Source organism: Salmo salar, chromosome 26, assembly GCF_965601325.2.
Source record: "Salmo salar chromosome 26, fSalSal1, whole genome shotgun sequence".
NCBI classification, from domain to species: Eukaryota; Metazoa; Chordata; class Actinopteri; order Salmoniformes; family Salmonidae; genus Salmo; species Salmo salar.
The window spans coordinates 36,366,765-36,380,000 of record NC_138316.1 but is presented as its reverse complement, the minus strand read 5'-3'; positions in this window follow the sequence as shown (position 1 = coordinate 36,380,000).

The window sequence follows — 13,236 nt, the reverse complement described above, 5'->3', positions numbered from 1 at the left end:
CGTACCATTTCTGTACTTAGCCAGTCACAAAGGGCTCCGTACCATTTCTGTACTTAGCCAGTCACAAAGGGCTCTGTACCATTTCTGTACTTTGCCAGTCACAAAGGGCTCCGTACCATTTCTGTACTTAGCCAGTCAGAAAAGGCCCTGTACCATTTCAGTGCGTCACACATGGCTGTCTACAAGTAGGAGGTCAGATAGGGGTGGGGGTGGTTCAGAATCACACTCATGTGATGAGTAACTTTGAGAACTGAATACTTTTTACTATTTTCCTATTTACTCAAGGAACTAATGCCTAGGCTTTAGCTCAGCAGGGGAATGTGGTCTTATGGAGAGCCGGGTTCGAAACCTGGTCAGTCACAGTAACACGTGTACTCTTTGACCAAAGAAGACACGTCTAGCTATGTTCCCTGACCTCCTACCTGTCGTCACATGGTTGTCACCACCAGTTCATTCGGCTTAGGCACCAATAACACAACCAAGACTTGACGATGACATCATTCAAAAACAAAAGACATCAAACTGATAGAAATGTAGATCTTACTAGCCCCCAAGAAAAACGAAACATATTAAAGAATGCTGACAGGAATAACGCTAGATTAAACCAGAAAAAAATATGGGGCATCCAATGATAGCATTAGCTACTATAAATGCGTATATCAGAAACTGACTGTGTGATTGTATGCTGTCAACATTGTCTAGTCAAGATAGATGTCACAGAGGCAGTTTTTCCAGACACAGATTAATCCTAGTCAGGTAATCCTGGACTAAAAATCATTCTCCAAGGAGAAACACCATTGAAACTGTTTTTTAGTCCGGGACCAGACTTAATCTGCGTCTGGGAAACGGCCCAATAAAGTCCACATAATGACAGGAAGGATGTACCAGACGTGGGTTAGCTTAAATTAATGATTCAAATACTTACACTGCACTGGATTTAGTACAATGGTACCCAATGGCATAGTCCCAAAAGTGCAAACTCCAAGCTAAGTCAGAATCCGAATCAAGGACACTACAGAGGTGGACATGTCAACATGAGTCACAGTTGTTTTTTATAATATTGGGTTCAAAGTTCTGCTAATTTTCCCAAAATTCCCAGGTTTTACAGACATCCCATTTGGACGATTCCCAGAATCAGGTAATGAACAGGAAATCTGGAATCCTCCAAACAGGATTTATGGAAAACCTGGGAATTTTGGGAAAGTTACCAGAATTTTGCAAACCTAGGTAAAACCATGTTAGCTCGCTGAGCCAAAGTCTAGAATGTAAAACTAACAGTAGATTCTGATGGACTGAGGATGTAGGTCAGTCTGGAAGACAGCAGATATCACTCAGCCTGACTACCCACACATTGAGACTAGTCCAAGACACTCCCAGCACACACACACGCAGGGCACACACACAGGGCACACACACACACACACACACACACACACACACACACACACACACACACACACACACACACACACACACACACACACACACACACACACACACACACACACACACACGTGGAATCAACCAGCAGGACTCTCACATCAATCATATCTAGGCTCCAGATGTGTGTGTGTGTTCTCTGTCCAGTGCTCGATACAGATCTCCCACTGATCAGTTTAGCCTTTTAGATCAAAATGAATAAGATTACATGGAAAGGTGGGGACCTGATCCTAGATCAGCATTCCAACTCTGAGACTCTTTATAAATACATGACCAGAGAAGGCCCTCTAGTCTATCAGTTTGTGTCCTAAATGGCACCCTATTCCCATAGGGCTCTGGTGAAAAGTTATGCAATATGTAGGGAATAGCAGGCCATTTGGGACCCAGTCCTAATCTGTCAGTGTGGCTTCTTATCTAGAGGGCTTCTGTCATTACTCTTCCTGACTGAGGAGGCCTTCTGCAGTCACCCATGTAGTTGATTCCCCTAACCAGCTCAGACTAATAGACAAGGATTAGCTTCCTGGTGCAGTATAGGACTTATGTACGAGTCAAGGCAAAAAGGAATAATGACATTTTCTACTGCTACCATATGAATAAGACGCACGCACGCACGCACACACACACGCACACACGCACACACACACCGGTGATGGGATGCCCAGCCAAACCAAACAGCCAGTGAGACTGACTGACAGCCCTGCTCTGCCACTGACCGCATGGTTCATCATTCTCCCCTTACAACAAGAGCCAAGCGTGCACACACACACACACACACGGCTTACTGCATTGCATCTAAAATCCAAGATTTAAGAATTCAACAGGGTGCTTCAATTCATGTACCTTGGTTGGACTGTGGGATAGAGGCAGTGACACAGAATTACAACAACACACAGATACGAGTACTGAGTTAATCAGTGAGCAACTCACAAACACTCTTGGGCTTTCTTCGGTGGTTGATTGTGTGTGTGTGTGTGTGTGTGTGTGTGTGTGTGTGTGTGTGTGTGTGTGTGTGTGTGTGTGTGTGTGTGTGTGTGTGTGTGTGTGTGTGTGTGTGTGTGTGTGTGTGTGTGTGTGTGTGTGTGTGTGTGTGAGCCCTTAAACTAACATGCTGGATGTTTTCTCAACAGCATTAGCAGGAACAAAGTGTTTTCCTCAAGCATGCATGGATGAAAACACTCCAAATAGGAGGTACCAGTCACACTGGAATGATCGTGAACGTCAGTCAAACAGGCTGAGATGGAAGGCCTGTTAGTAGCTCAAAGCACTTCAGAGTAGACTATTTCCTCTAGACACTGAACTGAGGTCTGTTGTATTCTCCCTCTTAATGATTAAGGTTAGGATTTCAGGAAGTTAAGCTGATCCTAGATCTGTACCCAACTGACTAATTGAAGATGGAGTAATGGTTTCTCTCTCTGATTAATGATGATGACATTCTTCAAGGACACGTTCCCCTGTATCAAACTCTGACAAGTAGAGGACACAGGACTTTAAAACTGCCCATAGTTTGTGAACCTCACTTAGAAACAGAAATGCATTCAGCCTCACCCAATAGGTGTGAGTCCTACCACAGACACTAACACGTGTGAAGCATCAAAGACACACAGAAACATACTTACAATCACACAAACCCTTTTGATAGCAAAACAAGATTTGTTTATTTTTCTTAACCAACAATGAATTACATTTTTCCAGAGGCAAAGTCTTATTACAAAAACCCACAGACACCTCTGTGAGCCTGACAGCTGTGCAGTATCCCTCCTCCGACACCCAACCACCTCAATCACTCAGGTCCCAGAGTTTAAATGAAACTTCTCCAGAAGTGTGATTTGAGCTCTGAGAAGGGAACTTATTTGAGGGCGAGGCCATCTTGGTGGATCCTATTTGACTTCCCAACACAGATCGCAGCTCGGGACAGTACAGTTCATCAATCTCCCCGAGAGGAGTATCAATTATCATCCCATATATCATCCACATATCATCCTGATCTAATAAAGAATAGACTTGACGACCTGAGGGAGATGATTCGCTAGGGTGTGTCCCAAATGGTAACCTATTCCCTTTATAGTGCACTACTTTTGACCATGGCCCATAGGGAAAATATATTGTTCTGTACAGATGTTGAAAATATATTATATACTGAAAATATACTATTATTATCACAGGGAGAGAGAAGAGCCAGGCATCAGGAGAAGACCTGCTGTCTCATTTCAAGAAAATATCTCATGGAACTATATTGCACTGTAAATAACATATATATAAAAATATATTGAACTGTATTGAAAACATATTATACGGTACCATGAACATGAAGTAGCTAAATGTGAAATATCTCTGCTTGAATTTATACGAGATGCCGAATAAAATACGTACTGGCAACGTATCCAATTCATTTCCATTTCCCCAGGAATCTCAGACAAATTCCAGCTATGTTCGTTAACCAAATCAGAATGGGAGGTCCAGCTTGGCTGCAAAGGCTCCTGTGGCCTCACACAAGGTTAAACAAGTACGTGTGTGTGTGTGCGCATGCCAGTATGTGTGCGTGCATGCTTTTGTCGAGAGCAGTGTCCTCACTCATAATTCTTCAACACTGACCTGCTCTCTGTTAGAACAGAAATGATTATGATGGAAAAACAAAACTCAGAATCATTTCCTCTTCTCTCTCCCTCGATAATAATTGAAAGCAGAAAGTTACACTTCACAGTCAAAAAATAGTGCTTTCATTTTTGGCTGCTGTTTCTCTGCTGTTGAAGTCACTGAGGAATAACTTACACCCTTTATCACAAACTTCATAATATCTATCACAAAAAAATATGCATTCTACACCTCTAAATCCTTCACTCCTCACCTCTCCACATACTGCCTAAACCCTCACTCCCTACACCCTCACTCCTCACCCCACTTTACAACTGTCCCTGTATCTGCCCAACAACTGTCATCCTCTAGTCTACCAAACTACACCTCTAACCCCTAACCCTTCCCCAGCCCCTAAAACGTACACCTTACCCCTACCCCACTCCCAAATTCTCAGTCATCTTGACCTCAAACACAATATTCCATGTGGAAGACTACTAGCCACCACAGGTGCTTCTTCACTGACTGTGGTTTAAACGTTCAGCACCTACCCTTCATTATTATCTATCATTTATTTAAATGAAAAGACTCATATTTTTTGAAGAGACTATGCCATCAAACACACTCCTGGGTCATATTCTCTAGGCACCAAATGGAAGAAAATGGACAGAAAAGGGGAGGGACTAACTGAACGTGTCCAATAAGGAACAGTTATTTTTGTTTTCTATTACAAACACTTTTGCTACAGTGTGCACTAATGAATACGGCCCTGCTTCAGCCACTGTTAAATTAGCTTTAAAGTAACACTTCACTGATTTTTTACCTCACATTAATTATATCCAGCAACATACCAGTGTCTGCATATGTGAAAATTTAGAATTTCAATGTTCTGTCGTCATAAAGATAGGTTCTGAGAAAATTACATTCTGGTGATGTGCAGTTTCATTGGTTTAAATAAGCTCTGTAGCACGTTTCTGTTAGCTCTTAGCGTCACTTCAGGACAATCATCTCCTTCTCAGAGAGCTTCTTCTAAAATCACAACAGCCTGATGATACATTTTGTCCTTCAATGCCATTTAATTGTGTTTCAGCTCCGAAGCTGTGGCCGCTAACAACCTGCTCACACAGCAGGGTGTGTGTGTGTGTGTGTGTGTGTGTGTGTGTGTGTGTGTGTGTGTGTGTGTGTGTGTGTGTGTGTGTGTGTGTGTGTGTGTGTGTGTGTGTGTGTGTGTGAAACATAGAGAGAAAGATCAGTAGCTCTCTAGTAAATCAACCTAATCACAAGAGCCTTCATGAGCCTTCAGAGGGCTGAAATATGAATAGTTGGACATCTCTCTGTCCAACTGAAGCACTGGTTGAGAACGCATTGATAACAGGATACTTATAGTACATACACTTGTCTTCTACTGCATCTATACAGATGTAGGATCTTCATTTGAGAAGTGTTTTGTTGCTGAGAAATGTCCTGCACAACAGGAAACACAAACGTTAGTGTATTCAAGGCATCTAAAAAGTTAGCAATTTACACTTTAAAATGTCAAACTTGATTTTGCCCTAATAAAAAATGTATCAACCCCTACAAAAAAATGGCCATTATTATAATCCACATAATAATTGACATTTCTTGTTTATGCAGGATTATTTCCCCACTGTAGCAAACTGGCAAAATGTAAGATCCTACATATGTGTGTAGAAGTGAATGGGAAGTTGAAATGTGAAACATGTTGAATTGGCATTACCATTAAGTATTCCCGTGTTTTAACTCTGCCATGCACTAAAACAGAACCCGACGATGTTATTTGAAAGAGCATGCAAACATCTCTGCATCAATGTGCAATGCAATTCAAAGTCCTGCGTCTCTACTTCTAAGTCAGGAAAAACAAGTTGTCCGTCAAGATTGTTACTGAGATAATTCAGAGGGATTTACATTTTTTGGAATTTATTTAATTTCTCAGCTCAGCCCCCCACCTCAAACCCCCTCCCCTCTGTGGTGGAAAATATCTTTCAGTGCCAATATTTCCGTTGGCCCATGACTGTTCTCCTCATCCCCTGCTTAATACGGTTCATGTACACACACATCATGTATAGCCAGCACTACCTCTGAGAGGTAAAGATTCAAAGCTACACACGCACACAGAGACGCACGGATGCACACGCACACAGAGACGCACGGATGCACACGCACACATGCACACATACATGCACGCCAGTGGAGACTGCTGAGGGGAGAACGGCTCATAATAATGTCCGGAACAGAGCAAATGGAATGTCACCAAACACCCGGAAACCATGTGTTGGATGTATTTTATACCGATCCACTGATTCCGCTCAGGTCATCACCACGATCCCGTTCTCCCAAATTAAGGTGCCACCAACCTCCTGTGATGCACGCATTAAGCCGGCACGCAGAAAAACAACTTAGCAACCCGAGGCTACACTGTCTGTGGAAAGTTAAACCAAATGAGTAAAAGCTTTCCTCTAACTTCCTTTCTCTAGTGAGAAAACAACCCATTGTAAGATTGTGTTTGAAGGTCCTTTTCAAGCTGCCCCACAGACCTGGCAAGCAGCAGGCCACTGACTAACTACAGATACAGAATTTCAATGGAATTTCCACTCATTTCTGTCATTATCCTCTAAAACCTGACTTTGGCCTTGGCTTGATGGGCAGGGTAGATGGCTCATTTTATAGGTGATGTCCCAAATGGAACCCTGTCCCCTATACAGTATAGTGCACTACTTTTTACCAGGGTCTATAGAGCTCTGGTCAAAAGTAGTGCACTATATAGGGAATAGGGTACCATTTGGGACACAAATAATGACTTTCCACAGTGGTTTCCTAGTTTCTCTCATTTGGAAACAGACTGTAGCAAAGGTAAAGGAACGTTAGCAAGCTTTCCCTTGCCGGTAACAAGGGTTCCATTTTTCACACACAGCATGCGAAACATAAAAGCACATACACATGTTCTCACGCACGCACGCACTCACGCACACACATACACATTCTCCCTCTCTCTGTCACACACACATGCATGCACGCACAAACACACACACAAAACATCTCCCCCCTCTCGCACATACGCAGACACACACACACCTTGACCGGCTCCACTTATTCGACACCCAGCAACCATCACTCATCCGGCAGATCCAAACATTTGATCAGAAGCTCGTTCCTACGAGGTCTGGTGTGGCTGCAGGCTTTAGCAGGCTAATTCCCCTGTTGCCAATTTGTCGGACACTAATTGTGAAGCCAGGGGAGGGAACGTAAACGGGAGGTTGTGAAAAATAGGAGGCTGGCTTCGTAAATCATTCGTCAAAGCCGAGAGGCTGCGTTCAAAATGCCCAGAGGTAACACTGTGATTCATCAGGACTAGCTGCTGTTTATAGAAGGGTTTGGCAACGATGTGCAACTGTTTCGCGTGTGTTTGAGAACGAACGCATCTCCGATTTGGGAAAATAGACTGGTTGATGATCTTAACAACACACATACACACGAGCACACACAAACTTAATTTTTTTACCTTTATTTAACTAGGCAAGTCAGTTAAGAACAAATTCCTATTTTCAATGACAGCCTAGGAACAGTGGGTTAACTGCCTTGTTCAGGGGCAGAACGACAGATTTTTACCTTGTCAGCTCGGGGATTCAATCTTGAAACTTTTCGATTACTAGTCCAATGCTCTAACTACTAGTCTACCTGCCGCCCAATGGGAAACAAATTAGTATTTATGTTTTTATCATGTTATCTACAGCAAGAGGTTAAATACTGCAGGGTGTTATCTACAGCATGGTGTTATCTACCGCGGGGTGTTATTATCTACAGCGGGGTGTTATCTACCGTGGGGTGTTATCTACTGCAGGGCTATCTACTGCAGGGTGTTATCTACAGCGGGGTGTTATCTACAGCGGGGTGTTATCTACTGCAGGGTGTTATCTACAGCGGGGTGTTATCTACAGCAGGGTGTTATCTACTGCAGGGTGTTATCTACTGCAGGGTGTTATCTACAGCAGGGTGTTATCTACAGCGGGGTGTTATATACTGCGGGGTGTTATCTACTGCAGGGTGTTATCTACAGCAGGGTGTTATCTACTGCAGGGTGTTATCTACTGCAGGGTGTTATCTACAGCAGCGTGTCATCTACAAGAGGTTGCTGCTCTGACGTAATACTACTCTTATAACTCTGTTATCCCTCAGCTAGGGAGGAAATGGTGCCAAACGCCTCTTAATCTCATTACAGATATTATTGAATATTTTACTGGAAGTCGTGAGCTTCATTCAAAATGGCACCTTAATCCTGTGTTGTCCACTACTTCTGACTAGGGACTATAGGCCTCTGTCAGAATTAGTACACTATATACTGTAGAGAATAGGGTGTCATTTGGGACACAGCCAACGAGACTGAAACTGATCGTCTGGGATTCACTCAATCAATAGTACCTCGCACTGCCTGTCCATCCCTGTGTGGCATTTGGTGGCAATGGTGCGATTAAGTGATGTTTTGAATAATAAGTGCTTAGAAGACAGTGATTCTTATGTAACAATAATAACATACCTGAATTTCTTTTGTAGTATAACTTCTTTTCGGTCAGTCAGACCTGTAAATGGCTTATTTGGAGAATGATTCTGAAGCCAGATATTCTGAAAAGTTAAAACACACCTGCTCTAGTGAATATCATTCTGTAATTTAGGTCTAACCTGGCCCAGGTCGATTAGAGCGTGATCGATAGAGTCCACATCATAGCTTGGCCAAGCCCCATAGAAGCCACACTAGAGCACAGATGTCATTCCATTAAAACAACACAACATGCATTTCCATACAGCCCCATCACAATCTATAATTTTGTTTCAACCCTCCAACTTAAAGGAGAAGTCCAGGATTTTACAACTTGATGATAGATGAACGTAGGAACCTGAATGTAGGAACCATCTAACATAAAGTTGTTAAAAATCAAGTTGTTAAAATCCTGTACATCAGCTTTAATGGTCTGATTAGAACACAATCAGTTCTAGAAGATCAATCTTCATTGGCTTCCAGAGTTCTACCACAATCCCCTACAGGTAGGTTTAGTAGTGCTAAGCCCGGCTGTAAACCTTCACTTCATCTAATACTGTACCAGATGAACTATTGCCTGTAATTAAACCGCCATTAGCGTCCGCATAAACTACAGGCCATGTGGAATTGTGGCTAGCGGTTAGCTTCTGACACAAAATGGCTGCACCGTGATTAAGAAATAATGCAATAAAGTTACAAATGTGTGTTTTAAGTTGTTCTGCAGACCAAGGTTTGCAGGCGTGGCTAAACAAATAAAGGACAAATACATTAAAAGAGTTATGTGGAGGGAGTAGGATGAAGGTGTTCTCAGTCACTGATCTAAGGTCAGTTTTGCCTTTTTTCCCTATAATGGTTTGGTACTGGATTTGGGGGGCGGAATCTGATCCTAGATCTGTGGTTAAGGGAAACATCTTCTTCAGGACGGTAAAGGTCATGACCTCGGGAACCTTGGCGGCCATCTTACAATCACAGGAACAGGGAAGTAAACAGACATCCTGTGTGACCAAGGAAAAACAAAGGTATTGGAAATCTAGGAATTTTCATGTCCACTTAATTCCATGCCATGCAAATGCAATGCAAAGATCATTCAATACCCAATTTTTAACTAACAGTATATTTGACCTCAAACTGTCTCTTAAGTAAATACAGGAAGTCAAGACTGTGTAAGCATTGTGGATTAATTGGACTAGTAAATGGGATCCGATTTGTGTGCTTTTACAAATTATTTTTCTCTCAATGTTTGGGTTTCGGATGACAATGCCCTCTCAAATAGTTACACAATGATAATTATGATGGATAGCATATAATGTATGGCATATTTCACATGGCTCTCAAAGTACTTTGTGAGTAACTCACCTCATCCACTACTAGAGCTCGACCGATTAATCGGAATGGCCAATTAATTAGGGCCGATTTCAAGTTTTCATAACAATCGGTCATCTTTTTTTTTTTTTTTACACCTTTATTTAACTAGGCAAGTCAGTTAAGATCACATTCTTATTTTCAATGATGGCCTAGGAACGGTGGGTTAACTGCCTTGTTCAGGGGCAGGACGACAGATTTTTACCTTGTCAGCTCGGGGATTCAATCTTGCAACCTTACGGTTAACTAGCCCAGCACTCTAACCACCTGCCTTACATTGCACTCCACGAGGAGCCTGCCTGTTACGCGAATGCAGTAAGAAGCCAAGGTAAGTTGCTAGCTAGCATTAAACTTATCTTATAAAAAACAATCAATCAATCATAATCACTAGTTAACTACACATGGTTGATGATATTACTAGTTTATCTAGCGTGTCCTGCGTTGCATATAACCGATGCGGTGTGCATTCGCGAAAAAGGACTGTCATTGCTCCAACGTGTACCTAACCATAAACATCAATGCCTTTCTTAAAATCATTATACAAGTATATATTTTTTAACCTGCATATTAGTTAATATTGCCTGCTAACATGAATTTCTTTTAACTAGGAAAACTGTGTCACTTCTCTTGCAACAGAGTCAGGGTATATGCAGCAGTTTTGGCCGCCTGGCTCGTTGTGAACTGTGTGAAGACTATTTCTTCCTAACAAAGACAGCCAACTTCGCCAAACGGGGGATGATTTAACAAAAGCGCATTTGCAAAAAAAGCACAATCGTTGCACGACTGTACCTAACCATAAACATCAATGCCTTTCTTAAAATCAATACACAGAAGTATATATTTTTAAACCTGCATATTTAGCTAAAAGAAATCCAGGTTAGCAGGCAATATTAACCAGGTGAAATTGTGTCACTTCTCTTGCGTTCATTGCACGCAGAGTCAGGGTATATGCAACAGTTTGGGCCGCCTGGCTCGTTGTGAACTAATTTGCCAGAATTGTACGTAATTATGGCATAACATTGAAGGTTGTGCAATGTAACAGGAATATTTAGACTTAGGGATGCCACCCGTTAGATAAAATACGGAACGGTTCCGTATTTCACTGAAAGAATAAACATTTTGTTTTCGAGATGATAGTTTCCGGATTCGACCATATTAATGACCTAAGGCTCGTATTTCTTTGTGTTTATTATATTATAATTAAGTCTATGATTTGATATTTGATAGAGCAGTCTGACTGTGCGGTGGTAGGCACCAGCAGGCTCGTAAGCATTCATGCAAACAGCACTTTCGTGCGTTTTGCCAGCAGCTCTTCGCAATGCTTCAAGCATTGCGCTGTTTATGACTTCAAGCCAATCAACTCCCGAGATTAGGCTGGTGTAACCGATGTGAAATGGCTAGCTAGTTAGCGGGGTCCGCGCTAATAGCGTTTCAAACGTCACTCGCTCTGAGACTTGGAGTAGTTGTTCCCCTTGCTCTGCATGGGTAACGCTGCTTCGAGGGTGGCTGCCCAGGTAGGAGCAAGGAGAGGGACGGAAGCTATACTGTTACACTGGCAATACTAATGTGCCTATAAGAACATCCAATAGTCAAAGGTATATGAAATACAAATCGTATAGAGAGAAATAGTCCTATAATTCCTCTAATAACTACAACCTAAAACTTCTTACCTGGGAATATTGAAGACTCATGTTAAAAGGAACCACCAGCTTTCATATGTTCTCATGTTCTGAGCAAGGAACTTAAACGTTAGCTTTCTAACATGGCACATATCGCACTTTTACTTTCTTCTCCAACACTTTGTTTTTGCATTATTTAAACCCAATTGAACATGTTTCATTATTTATTTGAGGCTAAATTGATTTTATTGATGTATTATATTAAGTTAAAACTTCTTATGGCTTGAATCCCGTTAGCGGGATCGATATGACAACAGCCAGTGAAAGTGCAGGGCACCAAATTCAAAACAACAAAAATCTCATAATTACAATTCCTCAAACATACAAGTATTATACACAATTTTAAAGCTTTACTTCTTGTTAATCCAGCCGCAGTGTCTGATTTTAAAAAGGCTTTACGGCAAAAGCAAACCATATGATTATGTTAGGTCAGCGCCTACACACAAAAAAAACACAGCCATTTTCCAGCCAAAGAGAGGAGTCACAAAAAGCAGAAATAGAAATCAAATTAATCACTAACCTTTGATGATCTTCATCAGATGACACTCATATGACTTCATGTTACACAATACATGTATGTTTTGTTCGATAAAGTTCATATTTATATCCAAAAATCGCAGTTTACATTGGTGCATTATGTTCAGTAATCTTTTGCCTCCAAAACATCCGGTGATTTTGCAGAGCCACATCTTTACAGAAATACTCATCATAAATGTTCATGAAAATACAAGTGTTATACATGGAACTTTAGACAAACTTCTCCTTAATGCAACCGCTGTGTCAGATTAAAAAAAAAGCTTTACCGAAAAAGCAATAATCTGAGTACGGCGCTCAGACACAAAAACATGCCATACAACATATCCGCCATGTTGGAGTCAACAATAGTCAAAAATAGCATTATCATTATAAATATTCACTTACCTTTGATGATCTTCATCAGAATGCACTCCCAGGAATCCCAGTTCAACAATAAATGTTTGTTTTGTTCGATAAAGTCCATCCTTTATGTCCAAATACCTCCTTTTTGTTCGCGCCTTCAGTTCACAAATCCAAATTCATGATGCGCAGGTCAGACGAAAACTCAAAAAATCCCATTACAGTTCGTAGAAACATGTCAAACGATGTATAGAATCAATCTTTAGGATGTTTTTATCGTAAATCTGCAATAAAGTTTCAACCGGAGAAATCCTTTGTCTTCAGAAATGCAATGGAACCGAGCTACCTCTCACGTGAGTGCGCATGGCTGAGCCTAATGCCCTGCTGGCAGTGTTCTGACTCCAGGAGCTCTTATTCATCCTCACTTCGCAGTAGAAGCCTCAAACAAGGTTCTAAAAACTCTTGACATCTAGTGGAAGCCTTAGGAAGTGCAAAATGACCCCACAGACACTGTAGTTTGGATAGGCAATTACTTGAAAAACTACAAACCACTTCCTGTTTGGATTTTTTCTCAGGTTGTTGCCTGCCATATGAGTTCTGTTATACTCACAGACATCATTCAAACAGTTTTAGAAACTTCAGAGTGTTTTCTATCCAGATATACTAATAATATGCATATCTTAGTTTCTGGGAGTGAGTAGCAGGCAGTTTACTCTGGGCACGTCAGTCATCCAAGCTACTCAATACTGCCACCAT